The sequence below is a fragment of the Lacerta agilis genome, chromosome Z (genome assembly GCF_009819535.1).
Source record: "Lacerta agilis isolate rLacAgi1 chromosome Z, rLacAgi1.pri, whole genome shotgun sequence".
NCBI classification, from domain to species: domain Eukaryota; kingdom Metazoa; phylum Chordata; class Lepidosauria; order Squamata; family Lacertidae; genus Lacerta; species Lacerta agilis.
In genome coordinates, this window is record NC_046331.1 from 29664984 (window position 1) to 29684735 (window position 19752).

At 44.5% G+C, this 19752-nt stretch overlaps 1 protein-coding gene across 1 annotated transcript in view; it reads right to left on the reverse strand.

Annotated features, from left to right (window-relative positions):
• MID2 (midline 2) overlaps positions 1–19752 on the reverse strand; it is a 187404-nt gene that overhangs the window by 45411 nt on the left and 122241 nt on the right. The window lies entirely within an intron of this gene.

A 19752-nucleotide genomic window follows, 5' to 3' on the forward strand; every position in this document is an offset into this window, starting at 1 on the left:
AACTGATACCTGCCTTGGGTCCCCATTTCAACCGTCCTCCCCCCCCCCACACACACGCCAGGCAGCTGGGTTTAGGAGCGGCCATTTTCATTTCCCACAATGCCCCAGACAAGGCTTCTCCTCAAGAGGGTCTGGGAGTTGCCAGTTAAGTTTCCCCACAATCCCCTTGATGCTATGTCATGTCTGCTCTATTTGGGTCCTTCCACTGCCTGCCACTTCTGAGCCGTGAAGTAGCCTACACAGAGTTAAAGGAGATTAACAGAGGGCAGTTTACTGAGAGCTCCCTCAAAATTTAGAGTCAGCCCTGCTTTGATGCCTGTGGGTCAGGAAGCCACAGGAATCAGAGGGACACAAGGGAGGTAAAAGGCGAACCTAGTTTTTTTATCTCAGCCCAAGGCTGCAAACACATCATACAGTGAAAGTGCAGTTAAAGCACACATACCCCAGAAAGAATCCTGGGAATTGTAGTTTAGGCCTAATAGAGCTGCAATTTCCAGGATCTTTAACAAACTACAGTTCCCAGGATTGTTGGGGGGGGTGCATAGTATGTAGAAAGCCCAAGCCAAGCCCTCTTTAGGTGCGGAAATTCCACATGTAAATGGGTGGGGGCATGTAGGCCCCAGCCCCTCACCATCACTCTGGAGCGGGTGGGGATGAGGAGTTTGCTTTTACTTGTGTGAAGTAAAAACAGTGACATGGGGTGGGGAGGGAAATCAACACCCCCTCCCCAGTTCTTTAACTCTTTCCACAGAAAATGTTCCATTTACATGTAAAAGAAAGGAAACATATCAAACTTGAGGATGGGGGAAAGAAACAGATTTCAGGGTTTTTAGGCACCTCCCTTCTCCTGTGTCACCATCAAAAAGGTTGGAAGCCGGTTAAGACACAAGAACATTTGAGTTTGTTAGCAAACCTGGCTGTGATTCCTATGTTTAAATAAGGGGTTATGTGTGGTTCTAGTGCTGTAAAATATAATTCCCTCCCATTTGTTGCTGCAGAAATTGCTTAGCATTCATGCTTTGTTGCACCAGTAAATATTCAGATTATGCATTTTATTCCTGTTTGCCCCCCAGCTACCAGAATATGGTCTTTGCATTCCTGTTATCTCCAGTCAGGGATGTATACACAGTGTGCTAAAAAGAAAATAAATTCTGCGCCAAGGCAACACAGCCTTTGGTTTCCACCTTGTTAAATTGTTTTCTTTTCTTCCACAAAGCCATAACCCATCAACCTTCGCAAATCAACATTACAAATCTGATAAAGCAGAGTATTACCTAGGAAACCTCACACTACAATGAACCAGCTAGCTTCCTCCTTTTTTATTTTTGAGATTATTAATTTTAACGCAAACACATCAATCAGCAGAAAATCTGCAAGGTTTTTCCATCCATCTTTTACAGCTCTGATCTTCTTCCATAAAGAAGCTCCTCCCTGTTAAGATACATTTAGGCACACACATCTATCTCCATTAACACAACAAGAGTTAATTTAATGTGTGGAAAAGAAGAAGAAAGACGGAAGGGCAGAAGAAAAGTAGAGAAGAAGAAAAAAGAAAGGAAGGGAGGGAGGGAGGAAGGGAGGAAGGAAGGAAGGAAGGTATCACCAGAGGGTCCTCAATATACTACAACTTCTATTCATTCACATATTGAGTTAACATTGATAAAAAAATATTAAAAAGAGCTTCAATTGCCATGACTGCAAGAAATCCAGCATCTGTCAGGGACTGGGCAGAGGAGGAATGGTGGAGACCACCTCCACAGCCTGAACCTTCCAGAGAACAGGAAGACAGTACAGTCGTACCTCGTGTTGCATTTGCTGCGGGTTGCGAACAGCACGGGTTACGAATGCACTGAACCTGGAAGTAACGGAACGGATTACTTCCCGGTTCAGCTGGTTGCTACACCCAGAACCGCGCAGTGACATCACGTGCATGTGCAGATGTGCTGAATCACGACCCGCGCATGCGCAGAAGCGGCGCTGCGGGTTGCGGACTGCTCAGGATGCGAATGGGGCTCCGGAACGGATCCCGTTCGCATCTAGAGGTACCACTGTATAGATTTACAACAGTGGTTTGCAGGAGGTCATAGCTCAGAGGCAGATGAGGGGCAAAGATGGGAGAGGAGGAGAGGGAGGCAAAGCCAGAGCAGCTGGCTGACATGTTATCACTAGAAAGCATTCCAGACCCCACTTCTCCCAGAACCCGGCGAGCAATAAAAGTAGGAGAGCAAAGGGCTTGGAGACAAATGGCCCTAAGTGGCCACCGTAAGGTGGGTGGTGCTGTTGATGATTGAGGAGAGAAGGGGTGGTGGTGATTACCTGGAGCATCGTCAATACTCCAAGAGGCTGCATTTCTAAGCCTCTCTTTGTGAATATTGAATAAAAGACCTTGGTAAGAACTTTCCTTGTCTATCTATTCCTGGCAGCCTATCGTGGGGGGATCAGATTCCCTGACGCCTGACAGCATCACAGGGATCTGCCGTCTTGTTCATATTCATTACAACGGAGATAGCCATCTTGGAGCCCTCCAGGTAGATAGTGCTAAACTGCAACACCGACCCATCAGCCCCAGACAGCCCGGTCAGTTGTTGGGGTGATGATGACACACACGCCCCAAATTAATTTTGTTTTTAGCTCAAGAGATGTTACTACTGAAAGCATTGTCAATCTAACAAAGCATTTGGGTCTGGGTAGATACAACATGGCAGCAAACTATAAAACAAAGCAGGGTGTGAAGATTAGACATGCAGAACCACCCAATAACCTAAATAATCCATCACAGATTATTTTGAAAGGGTAGAAAAGAAAGAGCAGAATGACTGACTGGCTAAAGCAGGGTCATTTCAGGCTCTGACTGGTGAGGAAGACCAAAGCAGTCTTCCGTTCCATCCAGCACTTCCTTTATATCAACAGATGGGGATGAAGGGGCGGGGACACACACACACACACACACACACACTGGAACAGGGAAGGCTGGATAAGGATAGCCAGACCCAAAGTTCCCCCTGAAACGGTTTGTGCATTTGCTTGCTGCTCTAATACCACATTCCACAAAGCTCATTTTTTAAAAAACAAAACACACTTTTATCCCTTCAGGCGGTTCTGGGTGTAGGAAGAGTGCTATTGCATTCAGGTTCTGCTTGTGAGCTTCCTATAGGTGTTTGGACACCATGAGAACAGGAAGCTGGACTAGATCTAGAAGGACTCATCTTACATTCTTAACTGGGAGACAAGACACCGCAGCGAAAGGGAGTGTGCATTTGGCCTGTACAAAGAACCCCCAAGCATAGTTTCTATGGGGTGCTGAAGTGTGGCAAAGTGTGCTCCTGAATGCCAGCTGTTGGGAATCACAACTGCACTCAGGTCTGGTCTGTGGGCGTCCCAAAGGCATCTATTTGGCCACTAAGGTAACAAGGATGCTGTACTTAGATGGGTCTTTGGCCTCATCAGGCAGGGTTCTTAGGTTCTTACGTAAAGCATGTCCAGTTGAGGACAGCTGCAATAGCCACAACATGGACTAATAAGATGACTGCTGTCAGAAAAGAAAGGGAAGGCTGGAACCAACTCTCCATGACACAAACTATACTTTAATAACAACAACGAAAAACAAAACAAAACATTTCAGTGTTATATAAACACTGGAAGAAGCAAAAGGAAGATGACATTTGACTCCCCTCTGCAGCTCACTGTCCAAGGAAGCCAGGCATGTAGAGACAATGAGAGCTGTACATTCTGGGTGCCTTGTCTTCCCTGATGTCCTTCCACTTTCAGTATAGAGCTGTGTCTCCAGTAAGGAGCAGCTCTGGGACAGATTCAGACCAGCAACTGAGGGGGTAAAACAGATGCATGCAAGTGGTGGTCATTCAAGGGAAACAGAGCCCTGCATTTACCGGTACTCAAGTACAAACAAGCAATATGGCTTATTGCCGATGTCTTCCTGCCTAGCCAGACCATTCTTTACTCATGTTTCCATGGAAAACATGAATATCAGCCTACTTTTAGGGGCACACCCATAAAATAAAATATCCACAGGACCCCTCCATTTGTTGTGCATTCGTGATGATTTGTGCTCATGATGGTATTGAGGTAGTTAGACGTGAACCCACATTTGATACTGTTTGTGTCTGCAAAAAAATTGGGGCGGTCATATGGCTTTAATTCCTATCAGTGCATTTACTGCTACTTCCTGCTGAAATCTTGCAACTTTTCTTGCCACAAATGTTCGGGTTTGGGTTTTTGGCACCACTTCATATACTGTTAACATTTAGTGGAGGTGGTCTGTTTGCTTGCTTGTTCTAAAGCAGGGGTCAGCCAATCTTTTCAGCAGGGGGCTGGTCCACTGTCCCTCAGACCTTGTGGGGGGCTGGTTATATTTTGGAAACAAATATGAACAAATTCCTATGCCCCACAAATAACCCAGAGAATGCATTTTAAATAAAAGCACACATTCTACTCATGTAAAAACACCAGGCAGGCCCCACAAATAACCCAGAGATGCATTTTAAATAAAAGGACACATTCTATTCATGTAAAAACAGGCTGATTCCAAGACCACCCGCAGGCCGGATTTATAAGGCGAATGGGCCGGATCCGGCCCCAGAGCCTTAGTTTGCCTACCCCTGTTCTAAAGCTTGCATTTGACACAGGTGAACACTTTGCTACCTGCACCATCTTTTTGAAACCAGTTTACTGAATGTACACTGGTGTGGGCTCCCCCCAAAACAAACTACATGCAGTAGAATGTGAGTCACACCAACATGGAGAATGCAAGGGAACCATTTAAAGCAAAAAAGGATGGACAGGAGGAGGTGCTGAACCCTGCTTCCCTACAGGGGGAGACTATTTTGTTGTGAAAAGCAGAGGCACACCCCCCCCACACACACATTTTGCCTCACACCACCTGTTTTGTAGGAACTTGTCACCATCCCAATTCTAATATATGGCCTTGCCATCCTTAAATCTAATTAGCTGGTAAGTGGGTGGGTGGGTGTAATTACTCAGATCCCCACATCTGGGCTTTCCAACCTGGTTCCTTATTTCAAGGAATGGTTTCCTTATTTGCGGAGCTTCTTTATTTCTGAAATGAATCATATCTGCAAAAAACAACTTTAATTTAATATGTTACTAGGACTGTATTTTCTAATGAAGTGCTGTTAAAGTTCTGACACAAGTAATGCATCATTTTCTTGCATTCACACGAAGTATTTGTTATTTTGGAGCTCTTCAAGTAACAAGCCTGCCCACCCGCCCAAATTTATAATATTTTTCTTCTTTCTAAATTGGTGACTTTTCATTAATTACCGGAAAGCTAAGATTCAAGCAGGTGCAAATACAAATCAAGATTTTCTTATGTTGCACCTGTGTTTTATGAAGTCCAAGTAAAGTTGTTAGCTTCAGTATAAAAACTGTACAGAATTGTGTATAGGTAATGTGATATTTTGTGCTCAAAAGTCAATGATTTTGCTAAGAATGTGAAGTCGAGTGCAGCTCATTGTTAGCTTCAGTATAAAAACTGTACAGAATTGTGTATAGGTAATGTGATATTTTGTGCTCAAAAGTCAATGATTTTGCTAAGAATGTGAAGTCGAGTGCAGCTCATTGTTAGCTTCAGTATAAAAACTGTACAGAATTGTGTATAGGTAATGTGATATTTTGTGCTCAAAAGTCAATGATTTTGCTAAGAATGTGAAGTCGAGTGCAGCTTATAATGTCTGTGGGACAACCAGTCTCACATAACCAACATGCTTAAGTCTGATTAACGCACAAAGGGATTAATACCTTTCAACACTTGACTAGGTCAGGTAATCAAGGTCTTTGTTCACCCTCAGTCAATGCTCCCCCCCCCTAGAAAAATAGGTGCTGGTGCTCACCATGAAGTTGTTATAGTAAGTGCCACACTTTTTAACAATAACAACAAAAAAGAGGTGCTGGTACTGCATACCCATGAGTACCCCCTGAAAAAGCACTGTCCTCAGTTCTACCTGAGAAGTGCTCTGTGTAAACAGATCTGAGCTGGTTGCTTCAAGCTCAGACCACATGGCTCTAACAAGCCACTATTGAGTTCCTATACCAATAATTTAGGAACTTTCACCACTTTGTAACTAAGCCAAGATTTATTGCCTATGAAACTTTTTCTGAATGCTGTACGGAAATGCACATAGGAGAGTTTGTAACTAAATGTGTGAGGGTTTTCTTTTTTCTGTGCTAAGGGAAGAGGGGGACTTTGGAAGGAACTTAGAATGGGCCATTTTATAAGCCTAACAGCCTATATTCCCATGCTTCACTTTGCTGCATATTTTGTTATTTTAAATCTCTGCTGGTGCTCTCTCACCAAAAAGTACTTGCCCCAAACTCGGATCTAGACATCCAGGAATTCTCCTTTTACCTAGTTTTTCCCTTGCCACCAACAATCTGGGAATTGCACTAGCTTCCTACACACTACCAGACCAAATTTAAGGTTTTATAGTTAGAGCATAAAGTCCTAAAAAAAATTAATTGGAACAGATTACACATTACCTGGCCTTTCTCACAAACCTTGTCTCCATAACAACTCAAGGCCCTACATGGCTTTCACCGCACTTATTTCTCTGCTTTTATATATCCCTCCCTGCTTTTATATCTTCACTCTTGCAACTTCACCACCTTCCATTCATCGAAGGTCTCTTGCTCTGTCAAATGACATTTTCTTCCTTGCTCCTCCACATATTTTGAACTACCCCACAGAACACTCCTGAGATCCCTCCTCCAAAGCCTGTGGCATAGCCCTCTTAGATCTCATGCCTTACTATAACTGTAACTAAGTCTAGGCTCAGACTGTAACTAAGTCTAAGCCAGGGGTCAGCAAAGTTTTTGTGGCTTGGGCCGGTACATGGTCCCGCGGATGCTGCGGTGGGCCGGAGTGTGTGTGTGTGCACAGATGCGCAAACACTATTTTTGGTGCTCCTTCTGGCATGGAGGAGGTGTGCTCCTTCTGGCATGGAGGAGGAGCTTCCTGCAGCCAATTGGAAGCCGGCCAGCGTCGAGGGAGGCGGTCCCCGCTCTGCTCCGCGCCGGTTTAGCGCGGCGCACACGAGCCGACTGAGCGGGCAGTGGGGGTCCCCGGGCAGGTGGTGGGGGTCCAGGGGCCAGTTAAACGACCCCCATGGGCCCCTTGTGGCTCATGGACCTTAGGTTGCCCACCCCTGGTCTAAGCACATGCAACTGAAACAAACTTCATTGTTTGCCCTTGCCTCCACCTCCATTCCTCTGTTATGTCCCCTGTACTGAATTTGAGACTGTAAGTTCTTCGGGACAGGGAGCATGCCCTCTTGGAACGCTGTAAGCACCATGCTGACTGATGGCACCAAATAAAAATGAATAACTACATGCAGATACACTAGGGATCATAGAATCATAGGATTCTTCTCCAGTGAAGGAGAAGCCACCATCTTCTGAGGGACTCCATTCCACTGTCAAACAGCTCTTACCATCAGAAAGTTCCTCCTAAGGTTTAGTTGGAATCTCCTTTATTGTATTTTGAAGACATTGGTTTGGATCCTACCTACCCCCTCCCCAAGCAGGAGTAAACAACCTTGCTTCATCTTCCATGCGACAGCCCTTTATGTATTTGAAGATGCCTATCGCATATCCTTTCATAAGTCATACACTCCAACTTTCTATCTCCCCCCCCTTTCTCTGACACACACACACACATACACACACCTACAAACCACGACAATTGCATTTCTCCACAAAAAGGGAGCCTGGGGGCATGAGATGCTTGTGACTCATACCCCTCCTGGCTCAAAGTGGCTTAAGCAGAAAACACTAAGTAAGTCTTGCGCTGTTTTATTCCAGCCTTCCGTCCTGAGTGACTAATCAGAATAAAGAGTCAGTCTCAGGTAACTATTGGAGGGGGGGCGGAAATATACATTCAGTTCACGTTCAAAGGCAAACCAACCTAATTTGCACTTCCTGAAACAATACACAAAAGAAAACACAGCCGTCATATGAAATATGCACTTTGTGGTTTTCTAATGCAGTTCTACAGCCAAGTGGTATGCATAAACATACACATACCATGGTCTGGTGTACATAAAGAGGCATGTATTGGCAAACATGCTATAGAAAAATGCATTATACGGGGGGGGGGGCTGTTTTGCAAAGACATGTGTATTAGGGGAAACTGCGTACATTAGGAGAATTTCATAGTAACATACAGATAAATTTTCATGAGGGGTATTTAAAAATAAATCTGCAAACTGATGTGGAAATTGGGAGAACTGATCTTAGGATTGGGAAAAATGAGAAACCAAGAGAAACCAAATGGCAAGCATGATAATAAACTCTGGGGGAAAAGCACAAAGCAATCTGTTGTCAATAAAAGGTGCAGGGTGATCCACCTTCAGGAGATGGAAAGCAGATTCCAGGCTCGCTTCTCTCTAGCACCTTTTGTGTGAACCACTGGTCGGCTGCCATCTTTCCCGTGGAGTGCTCCTTTATGAAGTATTAATGAAGCAAAAATGCAGCCCAGACCAGCATGGGAACAGCCCATTTGAAACAATTTAAACTATCTGTGGACACACAGTGGACGTGTATTTCTGGCTATCAATAATTAAAGTGACATTACATTTCCATTTTTAAAAAATACACATTCCACTCAGAGAGAGAGGGAGAGAGAGAGAAATACATTTTATAAGAAACCACTTGCAACCTGTTGTGCCATGTGTCATGAAAATGATCTCTCATTAATATTGCATCGTCCAGAGGCAAAGGAGGATTTCCCTGTGGAGGTTTTTTATTTTAATATACTCAAGTTTGTATATAATGGAGGCTCTTCAGTCATGCCTCCCAGCCTCCTAGCAAGGAGACTCCATAAACCAAGGTGGACTGTGGCATCTCCAGCTATATTAAGTAGGAGAGCTATAGGCCTGCTCTCCTGCCTCTATAATAAAGGGTCTTGGCGACGGAGCACATGCTATGCGTACAGAAGGTTCCAGGTTTAATCCTGGGGTTTTATAACCTCTGATTATGAAAGAATAAGGTAATGAAAAAGATCTGCATCTACTGGAGAGTCACTGTCAGTCTGAGCTTACAGGACTGAGATAGATAAACTAATCTGGGACTGCCCCAGAACGTTGCTGTTTTGCAGGCTGTATTCCAGGCATAGGCAAACTCAGCCCTCCAGATGTTTTGGGACTACAACTCCCATCATCCCTGACCACTGGTCCTGTTAGCTAGGGGTGATGGGAGTTGTAGTCCCAAAACATCCAGTTTGCCTATGTCTGCTGTATTCAATCTTATACCAGCAAATTCAGGTTGCACAATTAAAGTGGATTTGATGCTCTTGTGCAACAAACCATTCTCCCCCACCCACCCACCCACAGACTGTTTGCAGAAAGGAATGTGATATGATAATGCCCTCCCATCATATGTCAAGGAAATAAATAACTATCTGACTTTTAAGAAGACATTGAAGGCAGCCCTGTATAGGGAAGTTTTTAATGTTTGATGCTTTACTGTGCTTCTTGTTTTAATTTGTTGGAAGCCTCTCAGAGTTGCTGGGGCAGCCCAGTCAGATGGGCAGCATATAAATACGTAATAAATTATGATGATGGTGATGCAGTGAGCGGTGTGGGACTGCCTCCCATTAGCTCTGGTTCCATCTACTGCTGGTCTCCCTGCCGTCCACCCCACCAGTCACAAAATACCCTGGTATACAGTGTCAGCCTATGAACCTATGATCCTTCCAGCATGTGCACACCTAACAACTGAAATTAGTACACTGGGGTGGGGACGGGGACATCACTCCACTTCAAAGGCTGTTAGTAGGTTTGGTACTCCAAGCAAAATCCTGCCAGCCCAAAAAATAGCAATGTCAAGTCTACACCGGATTCAGGAGGCGTGAGTCATGACCTGTCACCACCTTGGAGAAAGAAGTGAGGTCTCCGTGTCACTAGGCAAACTGTTGTGTCAAACTTCAGAGGTGGGGTGGGAGAAGAGAGGAATACACTGGGCTCTGAAACCTTCTGCAATAGCTTTTCCCATCCTGCCCCCCCCCCCAGTACGTTTTGGACTCATCAGGTCAAGCAAGTATAGTGAATGGTCAGAGATAATGGGAGCTGCAGTTCAACATCTGGAGGGCATCAAGTTAGGACAGGTTGGTAAAGAAGACAACACATCATTTGTGTATTTATCAGGATTCTCTCTGGTCCTTGTTCCTGTTCTAATATGAATTATTTAAAGACTTGGCCAATTCTTTGACAATGTGTAACCAAGTGTATTTATTTAAACATGCCCCACGCAAGCAAAGGGGTACATAATATGTTTGCTGTTTTCACTGAGCTGAATCTGCTGTTCTAAACAAACCAATATTGATCTTTTTTTCTTTCTTTTTTTAAAGCCAGCTGGTTACGGTCCTTTGCAATCATGTTTTCTTACAGCTCAATGTTATTAAGTGCATAATTTGACTAAAAACACTGAACATTTCACTTGCTAATTATCTCTCTCATCGCCAGCTTGGCAGCTCAGAAGTTTCAGCTTTGAAACAGGGACAGATATTCTTTAATGTTCTAATGCAGCTAATGAAACAAAATTCGTGGGGAGCATTCTCCAAGAAGCAACATACCCAGGGCAAGCACACACAAAAATTTGCAAGGGACCTGCTTTTCTTCATGAATGCCTTAGTGCAAAGCAGCCTGTTTTATGCTGAACAGCAATTCACTGCAAGCTAACAGCCGTTTTAATGAAAAACAGATTCCTCAAAGTTGTTTGAGGCTCATCAAAATCAGAAACAACAACAAATCTCTCTTTGGGAGCTTGTCTCACTGCTCCACATATAGTACAATTCTCTTGCCCAAGCACAAGGAGGGGGGTGGGTGGAATTCTGTCACCATCTATCACAAATCTAGGGTGACCAGATGTAAAAGAGAACAGAGCTCATCTGCATTTGAGATAATTTCAGTGTGAGATTGCTTAATTGAAATTGCTAGTGCGGTGGAATTGCTTGTGCAGAATTCTATGGCCAGATTGTTGACTGGGACCAGAAGTTCTGAACATATTCCACCAATTATGTTCTGATCGCACTCGGTACTGATTAGCATCTGGTTCAATTCAAAGTGCTAATTTTGACCTTTGAAATCCTATACAGCTCAGGATTGTAGTACCTCGAGAACTGTGTCTTCCCATATGATACGAACCAGCCTGACCTCTACAGTTTTCATCAGAGGCTCTTTCTCCATGTGCCATACATGAGGGAAGTTTGAAGCGTGGCAACATAAGAAGGGGCCTTTCCAGTGGTGCCCCTCCCGTCTGCATAGCTGTTCTCCTGAAGGTGATGAACCTGGCACCATCCTTGTCAGTCTTCAGGCATCAGGCTAAGCTCTTTTTGTTCCCCTAGGCTTTCTTTGCCTCTTTGGTGGTGTTCAACTTTTAGAGCAGTGGGTAGGACTTGTCATTATTTATGTCACTGGGCAAACGTTTTATGTATTGTGCATTTGTTGTTGTTGTTGTTCAGTCGTTCAGTCGTGTCCGACTCTTCGTGACCCCATGGACCAGAGTACGCCAGGCACGCCTATCCTTCACTGCCTCTCGCAGTTTGGCCAAACTCATGTTAGTAGCTTCAAGAACACTGTCCAACCATCTCATCCTCTGTCGTCCCCTTCTCCTTGTGCCCTCCATCTTTCCCAACATCAGGGTCTTTTCTAGGGATTCTTCTCTTCTCATGAGGTGGCCAAAGTACTGGAGCCTCAACTTCAGGATCTGTCCTTCTAGTGAGTACTCAGGGCTGATTTCTTTGAGAATGGATAGGTTTGATCTTCTTGCAGTCCACGGGACTCTCAAGAGTCTCCTCCAGCACCATAATTCAAAAGCATCAATTCTACGGCGATCAGCCTTCTTTATGGTCCAGCTCTCACTTCCGTACATTACTACTGGGAAAACCATAGCTTTAACTATACGGACTTTTGTCGGCAAGGTGATGTCTTTGCTTTTTAAGATGCTGTCTAGGTTTGTCATTGCTTTTCTCCCAAGAAGCAGGCGTCTTCTGATTTCGTGACTGCTGTCACCATCTGCAGTGATCATGGAACCCAAGAAAGTGAAATCTCTCACTGCCTCCATTTCTTCCCCTTCTATTTGCCAGGAGGTGATGGGACCAGTGGCCATGATCTTAGTTTTTTTGATGTTGAGCTTCAGACCATATTTTGCGCTCTCTTCTTTCACCCTCATTAAAAGGTTCTTCAATTCTTCCTCACTTTCTGCCATCAAGGTAGTATCATCAGCATATCTGAGGTTGTTGATATTTTTTCCGGCAATCTTAATTCCGGTTGGGGATTCATCCAGTCCAGCCTTTCGCATGATGTATTCTGCATATAAGTTAAATAAGCAGGGAGACAATATACAGCCTTGTCGTACTCCTTTCCCAATTTTGAACCAATCAGTTGTTCCATATCCAGTTCTAACTGTAGCATTACTCACTATAATTCCCCCACCCCCCAATTCCAATTGCTTTTGTTGTACAGGCAACTCCTGTTTCGTGCGCATTCAAAGAATGCACAGCCATACATGTGTGGGTCATTTTCGGACATTTTAGAGGGTGTGACGGGGGCAGAAGACTCCCCCCTGCAGACTATCGCCAATTCGTGGAAGGCACTTGAAACAATTGGGGGGGGGAAGCAGAACTAGTGCTCTCACCCCCACTGTGATTTCTTGCACTAGGATTGTAACGCCTGTGCAGGGCTACAGTCACCTCATAAACAGAACTCTTAAAACTGACAATGCTACTTGACCCATTTCACCCCGGAGGCGTGCTGCAATGTGAATTCTTGAAGCCGTTCTAATGCTCACAGCCATCTTCCAAGGTGCTTCCTCAAAAAGGAAAAGACACTGTAATAATGAGAATCAACATTTAGTTCTCAAAAGGGGCTCTAGGTTCTCCTGACTGCATATAAAAACTCAAAAGCACTGTTCCAGTAACACCTAGAGGCAAGTAAAAAGAAGACTGATATCTGTTTCTGAAATCTCATTATTTTGGGCGGCAGGGTGCGGGAGTCTGCCTTGGGGGTTTGGAGCTTTCAAGAGCGATAGCGCTAAAGACTTCTCTGCATGCTGAGGAAGGCAAAGAGATAAGAAAATATATTCAAATCCTTGAGACTGTACTCAGGTTTTTAAAAATAAAGAGCCACCTAAATATTATTTAAAAGAGCTCCACTGGACTGGCGACCAGTTTATTCCCAAGCTCAAACTTGCTGTTTCCTTTATAGCCCTGAACAGTTTGGGGCCAGGATACCTTGAAAGACCACCTCTTCACTTATGAACATGCCAATCCCCCTTAACATCAGCTGGCGAACTTCCTCTTGCATTTCCCGCCTATGTCTGAAGCAGGTTTTGTAGAACATCCAGGTTCCTGTCAGAATTATTTTTATTTTATTATACCATATTTTTATGTCCACTCACAATACAGCAATCCAATAATGTATTTTCTCTAGGTGGCACGAAGAAAATTAAAGTAATAAAATACAGTTTCAAAACACCATACAGCGGTTCTTTCTCATAAGGAAGAAATAAAATGGGAACGGAGTAATAGGCAGAGAAGCCTAGACTATAAAAACACAGGTTACATGAAAAGTTTGGGTGAATAAAATTATCTTGGTCTAGTGCCAAAAACAGCAATGACATCAAGTGAAACCCCATGGAATGGCAATTCTAAAGCTGGGGTGCTATCACTGAGAAGGCCCTGTCCCTAACTGCTATCTGCTTTACTTCACTTCCTGCCATCTGACACCATGGGCTGGTTCAGACATAAACCTAAAACAAATAGCAGATTCCAATTTTGGCATGCTGGGAAAGCAACAGATCAGTTGGTCAGTTTTAATGAAATACAGTGGTACCTCGGTTTACGAACTTAATCCGTTCCGGAAGTCTGTTCTTAAACCAACGCAGGCTTTCCCTAATGAGGCCTCCCACCGCCGGTGCCCTCCCACAGTTCGGATTCCATTCACAGACTGAGGTAAAGTTAACTAACCAGGATACTACTTCCGGTTTTGCGGAGTTTGTAAACCGAATAGTTCGTAAACAGGGCTGTTCTTAAACCGACGTACCACTGTACTCAGGTTAAGAACTTAATTCGTTCCGGAGGTCCGTTCTTAACCTGAAACTGTTCTTAACCTGAGGTACCACTTTAGCTAATGGGGCCTCCCACTGCCGCCGCACCACCACTGTGAGATTTCTGTTCTCATCCTGAAGCAAAGTTCTTAACCTGAGGTACTATTTCTGGGTTAGCGGAGTCTGTAACCTGAAGCGTCTGTAACCCGAGGTACCACTGTATTAGACTATATTTTCTGGCTTTCTTAGAAACCAGGAAGGGAGACAGGGAACTGTGGCTTACAAGAGCATGTGAGCCTAGGGTTCCTTAAAGAATCATTCACATAACCATGGTCTGGCATTCATGTCTGAACCACCTCTGTAAGTGTTTTGTCCTCGAATGCTCTAAAACAGGGGTGGGGAACCATTATCAGGCTGCATTAAACTACAGGAGGTCCCATTCCAGTAGCCGGCAGGGTCAGAACCACACCCACATACAATCACAAGCAATCACACGAATATACTATATCCGATGCACATAGAGGTCCATGTTTAATTACTATAATCTCCACTCAAGTTTCATCTTCCATTTTCTTCATATGCTTTTTATAGAGTATGTGGTTTGTTTGTTTCTTTAAAAAAACTCCCCCCTTTTCTGCATTAATTGTGCAAGAGGCAAAAAGAAGACAAACTCCAAAATGGAATTGTATCCTGAAAATTGCATGCACCGAATTACAAAATGCCTGGGCAGTTTTTGCATATTTGCAAGGAACCTAGGTCTCTGCTGAGGCATTTCCCCATTGACTTTTATTTTTAAAAAATAAAAAAAGAAATTTCACAGCACATCTTCTTGCAGAGGAAGGAGCTACATTTGAACACTTTGCACAGCATCAATGGCCTTCTCCTTCTCAGCTGCTGACCGTTGAACAGCTGATGGGCAGCAAGGGGCTCTGAGGGCACAGCAATCCTAATAGGTTTTCCCCAACAAATGTGATTCCTGACAGTCTACAGACACTTAGGGACGCCATGAGAACCAGCATCAAGCTTTGTCACTTATAAATAAAGGAGCACCTCATCTGCTGGGTGTTAAGCACACATTTAGCACATCACAGCAGACTGTTTGGAAAAGGAGAGTTGTAGCCAACATATAACACTTCCGAGTTGGGAGACCGGCAGGAGAGACCAACATTAATAAACTGCCAGTGACTAAAGCAATGGAGGTTAAAGAGAAGTGCCAGGACTACAGCTGAGAAGGACTCCGAGGGGACTGTCCGCCAAGCCTTTCCAGCAGAATGTCTGGGAGGAAAAATATGGCTTTAATAAATGCAATGACATGGCCAGAAGATGCTCCAGTAAGTAAGACCAATCATTTTGCAGGAGCAGAAAGAAGAGGCCTCCAATATATCATTGGCTCGTAAATTAAAGAAAGGGAAGAGCGCTTTTGTACATTCTCCTAAAGCCCTTTTGGGAGAGGCTAAATGCACAAAAGAGGGAGACCAAATGCCTTGTGTGCTGCAAGGCAAGTCTGTGCACATTACACTAACACTGCAGCTGGGGGAGGAACTCCACACACCCCTATTGTCTGACACTGAAAGTCTCAACTTTCATCAGGGTAATGACTCTTTTCATCACCTGTCTTTGCTACCACAGAGCCTAGGGCTTGTCGACCAGAAGGTTGGCGGTTCAAATCCCCACGACGGGGTGAGCTCCCATTGCTCGGTCCCAGCTCCTGCCCACCTAGCAGTTTGAAAGCACGTCAAAGTGCAAGTAGATAAATAGGTACCGCTCCAGTGGGAAGGTAAATGGCGTTTCCGTGCGCTGTTCTGGTTCACCAGAAGCGGCTTAGTCATGCTGGCCACATGACCCGGAAGCTGTACGCCGGCTCCCTTGGCCAGTAACGCGAGATAAGCGCTGCAACCCCAGAGTCGTCCGCGACTGGACCTAATGTACCTTTACCTCTAAGCCAAACTCCTGGGGAAGCTGTCTTGACTTATTTTTTTAGGCCTCGCTAAATCAGTTGCTCAAACCCCAACTTTACTCATTTCAGAAATTATGGGGAGAACTCGGCACCCAGGAATTTCCGGATATTCTTGCTCCCCTGCAAACCCAATACAACACAAATGCATATATTACTGAAAATAACATTAAAAATGCATCAGGGAAACCTTGCAAAAAAAAAAATGTGCATATTAGGAGAAATGCTGAAATAGTGCTGAACAACAACACAAACTGAACTGGAAAAATGAGACTCCAAAATCTCTACCAAACAAAGGCAAAGTTTGCTGCAGCAACTATACATGGGAAACAATTCCTAATGAAAAGGCAACCCCAACTGCACTCCAATGCAGTTGTGTTTACACACATGTGAAGTAGAAGGACGAAGGCTGTGGCTTGGAGGAACAGCACATGCTTTTTTTTCATGCAAAAGGTCCCAGGTTCAATCCCCAGCATCTCCAGGTAAGGGTGCAAGAGATTCCCTGCTTGAAACCCTGGAGAGCTGCTGGTCAGTGCAGAGCAGAAAACTGAGCTGGATGAACCAATGGTCTGACTCAATATAAGGCAGCTTCCTATGTTCTTACAAGCATTGCAAGGGATGGTGTCAGTATGTGCTTCATGTCACTGGGGCATTTGCCAGTCAAGGTGCTTACCCGTTTAGGGCTGCTTACCCATATGTACAATATAGCTGCACTGGAATGCAGAATGAAGCGGGAATTATTCTGTGATTTTTATTTTTTTAAATCAGCTCTGGAATGGACAACATTTCTCAGCTGTTTTTGCTGTGATCTCAAACACCACCAGAAAGGGCATCTAGGACCGAAGGTTAAAGAAGAACAGTAGCTGCTTTAAACCAAATTCACCCCTCAGCAGGTAGCCACAGGTGTTGCGGTATCTTGGGAATTAGACATCCCCATAATTTTTGGAGGCACTTGTGTATCTTGTCATGTCAATAAAGTGCCTTTGAATTGAAATTGATTTTAACAGGGCAAACAGGAGAGACAAAGAGTGAGAAGCCAAAGCATTCTATAGAATGGCAATGTTGTACAGGGTGCCTCATTGAGCTTCTGACTAATTAGCACATATTGGATTTTTGTCCCATTAGTGCTTTCCATACAGTTTCTGCCAGAGAGCTACCCAGCAGTTCCATTCTTCATCCTACTTAAGACAGAAAATACATGCCCTTCTTGATATTGGGTCCGGGTAGGGAAGTAGGGAGATAACAGACTCTAAAGTAGGAATAGGAAACTCGCGACCCAGCATCCCCAATCACTGACCAGGCAGTCTGAGGCTGGCGGGCACTGCAGTACAACATCTGGAGGGCTACATACTCCCTCACCCTTGATAAGAATGTAAGAGTCAGTGGCTTGAGCAGGCCAGGGATCCCTCCTAGCCCAGCCTCCTGTTCTCCAGTGCCTGAGTGCAACAGCAATACCCCGACATGCATTTTAATAAGCTGTGCTTATTTATTGAATTTATGTTTTCACCGCTGGGTTTTGATTGCTTTCAACATAATATTCTTCTGATTCATGGATTATTTTCTAGATTGCTGCGTGACCTGCTCTGTGACCATCTATGGTGAAAAGCAGCCTATAGGTACTTGGAAATGGATAACTCATAAAATAGATCCTCACCTCCTGCATCCCACAGCCTACTTTACAAGATTGTTGGAAGGATTATTGAGATAACCTAAGTGTAGCATTTGGAAACGAGCTATGTAAATGCCACGTATAAAGTCAACAGCTTTCCTTATTTGCTGCTGCTGCTGCTCTGGGAAGAGCAGAGCAGTGTTAACCCTCCTTTCCAACCCCCCCCCCCAAAAGTGGCAACTTCTTAGGCATTCCATCAGGGCATTCGGCTAATTAACTGCACAGCTCCCAAACCGTGTCAATGAAAGCAGATGGGTTGGGAAAACCAGATGGAGCAGTTCCCAAAGTGCAAAACCCGATTTATCTCCTCCTCACGTGGCAGCAAAACTGAGTACTTCTCCTGAGCACCGTTTCCCTCTCTTTCCCTCCCCCCTGCCGCCCACCCTGGCCCCATTTCTCATTGTAATGTTGTGCCTTGCGGTTTCCCACACCCTCCACCCACCCACCCAAATTAGCAGCAGAGAAAATGACATATCGATCCACCCGAGTCTCACAGACGGAGGGGTCAATTTGATGCAGGCTTATTTTTTTCTCCCCTAGTCAGATTCCCCCAGCTACTCGGAAGAAAGCCAAATGCTGATATAAACCACGGCATCAATAATCTTGCTTCCTTTCCAGTTAAAGCCCGGCACTGAGCAACAGTTCACTGCCTTTCTGCGTGACTGGCTCCTACAGGATACAGAATTAAAACAAAACACTACAAAACTGGAGGAAAGCTCCAAATGCAGGCAGAGATTAAGGGCAAAAATTTATTTGCACCTGCAAAGGTTTAGGGGTGGTCATGCGCCTGTTTCCAATCAGTTCGTGTCTGTTCCCTTTTTATACCACAAATGTTCCAGTTTATCTTCTGTCCTGCTATAGTACAGGAGTGACCCCCCCCCCCCCAGAAGGCAATGATGGGGTAACATTGGAGAAGAATCACAGAACAACTAAGAAAGTCAAATGATGTGTGGATGGTCCAACATAAATCCATGGCTAATGCACTACTAGTGCCCTCCAGGCCTCTCTATCAAACACTCCTGGTGAATACCTATTTATCCAGCTGAGAAAGCCTGTCGAAAGAAACTGTCTTCAACTGTTTCCAGAAAGTGCAGGGAGTGGGCGCCTGTCGTATCTCAACAGCAATACTATTCCACAGAACAGGGGCAGCCACATGTAAAGTCCTGCTCTGCGTTACTGCAGGAGATCTTTGGAACTTGCAGAGGAAACTCTCCAACAGACAGAAACAATCTACTGGGTTAATAAGGGATAATAAGGTGGGCTTATTATCCTGTACTTGGCTAAGCTGTACTTGGGCTGCATTGGGACTTCTTTCATATTTCATAATGAAAATTTTCACAAGCCGAAATTTCATACTGAAGTGCCAAGATGCTCTGAGATCTTGAAACATCTTTGTTTTGTGTTTCGAAAAAGCCTCCAACAACACTACAGTCCAAATCTTGTTCCCTACTGCCTGCCCACAGCTGTTTTAAAGAAACAGGAGATCTGATCATGGATTTCAAATGACACATCTAATTTTGGCCTTGAACCTCATATATGCAAAGCATTTGCTGTGCCATGGCCATATGGTTGCATGCGTTCATTATATATAGGGATGCTTTGCTTTCTGTACTTCCCTTTCTTGTAGAATGAATTCGGGGTTATCAATAGCCCTTCCAGGTTTCTTTTGTAGAGCAGAAGGTTCAGGAAGGATCCTTGTGGCTGGAAGCACAAGCAAGGGAAAAGCAGCTGTAAGCCTTTTAGGTTCAGATGCTGCTGCTGCTCCGGCAGCAGCAACTCTGGAGCTAAAACTCCTGAGCCAGAGTTGATGCTTTCATCAATGAGCAATCTCATCAATGGGCTACTGAGCTGGCACATCTGTTGTTAAAGAAATCAGACCATCTTTGCACATCATGAAATATGGTTGATTGATCACCTCTCTAGAATCTGGCAGTTCTCCAAGGCTTAAGCACAAAAGAGCCTCTTATTTGATTCAATCATTTGTGCAGGAATGAATACACAGTCATGAACACTGGAGAAGGTGAGAAACATAGGTCAATAGCAGAGCATATGC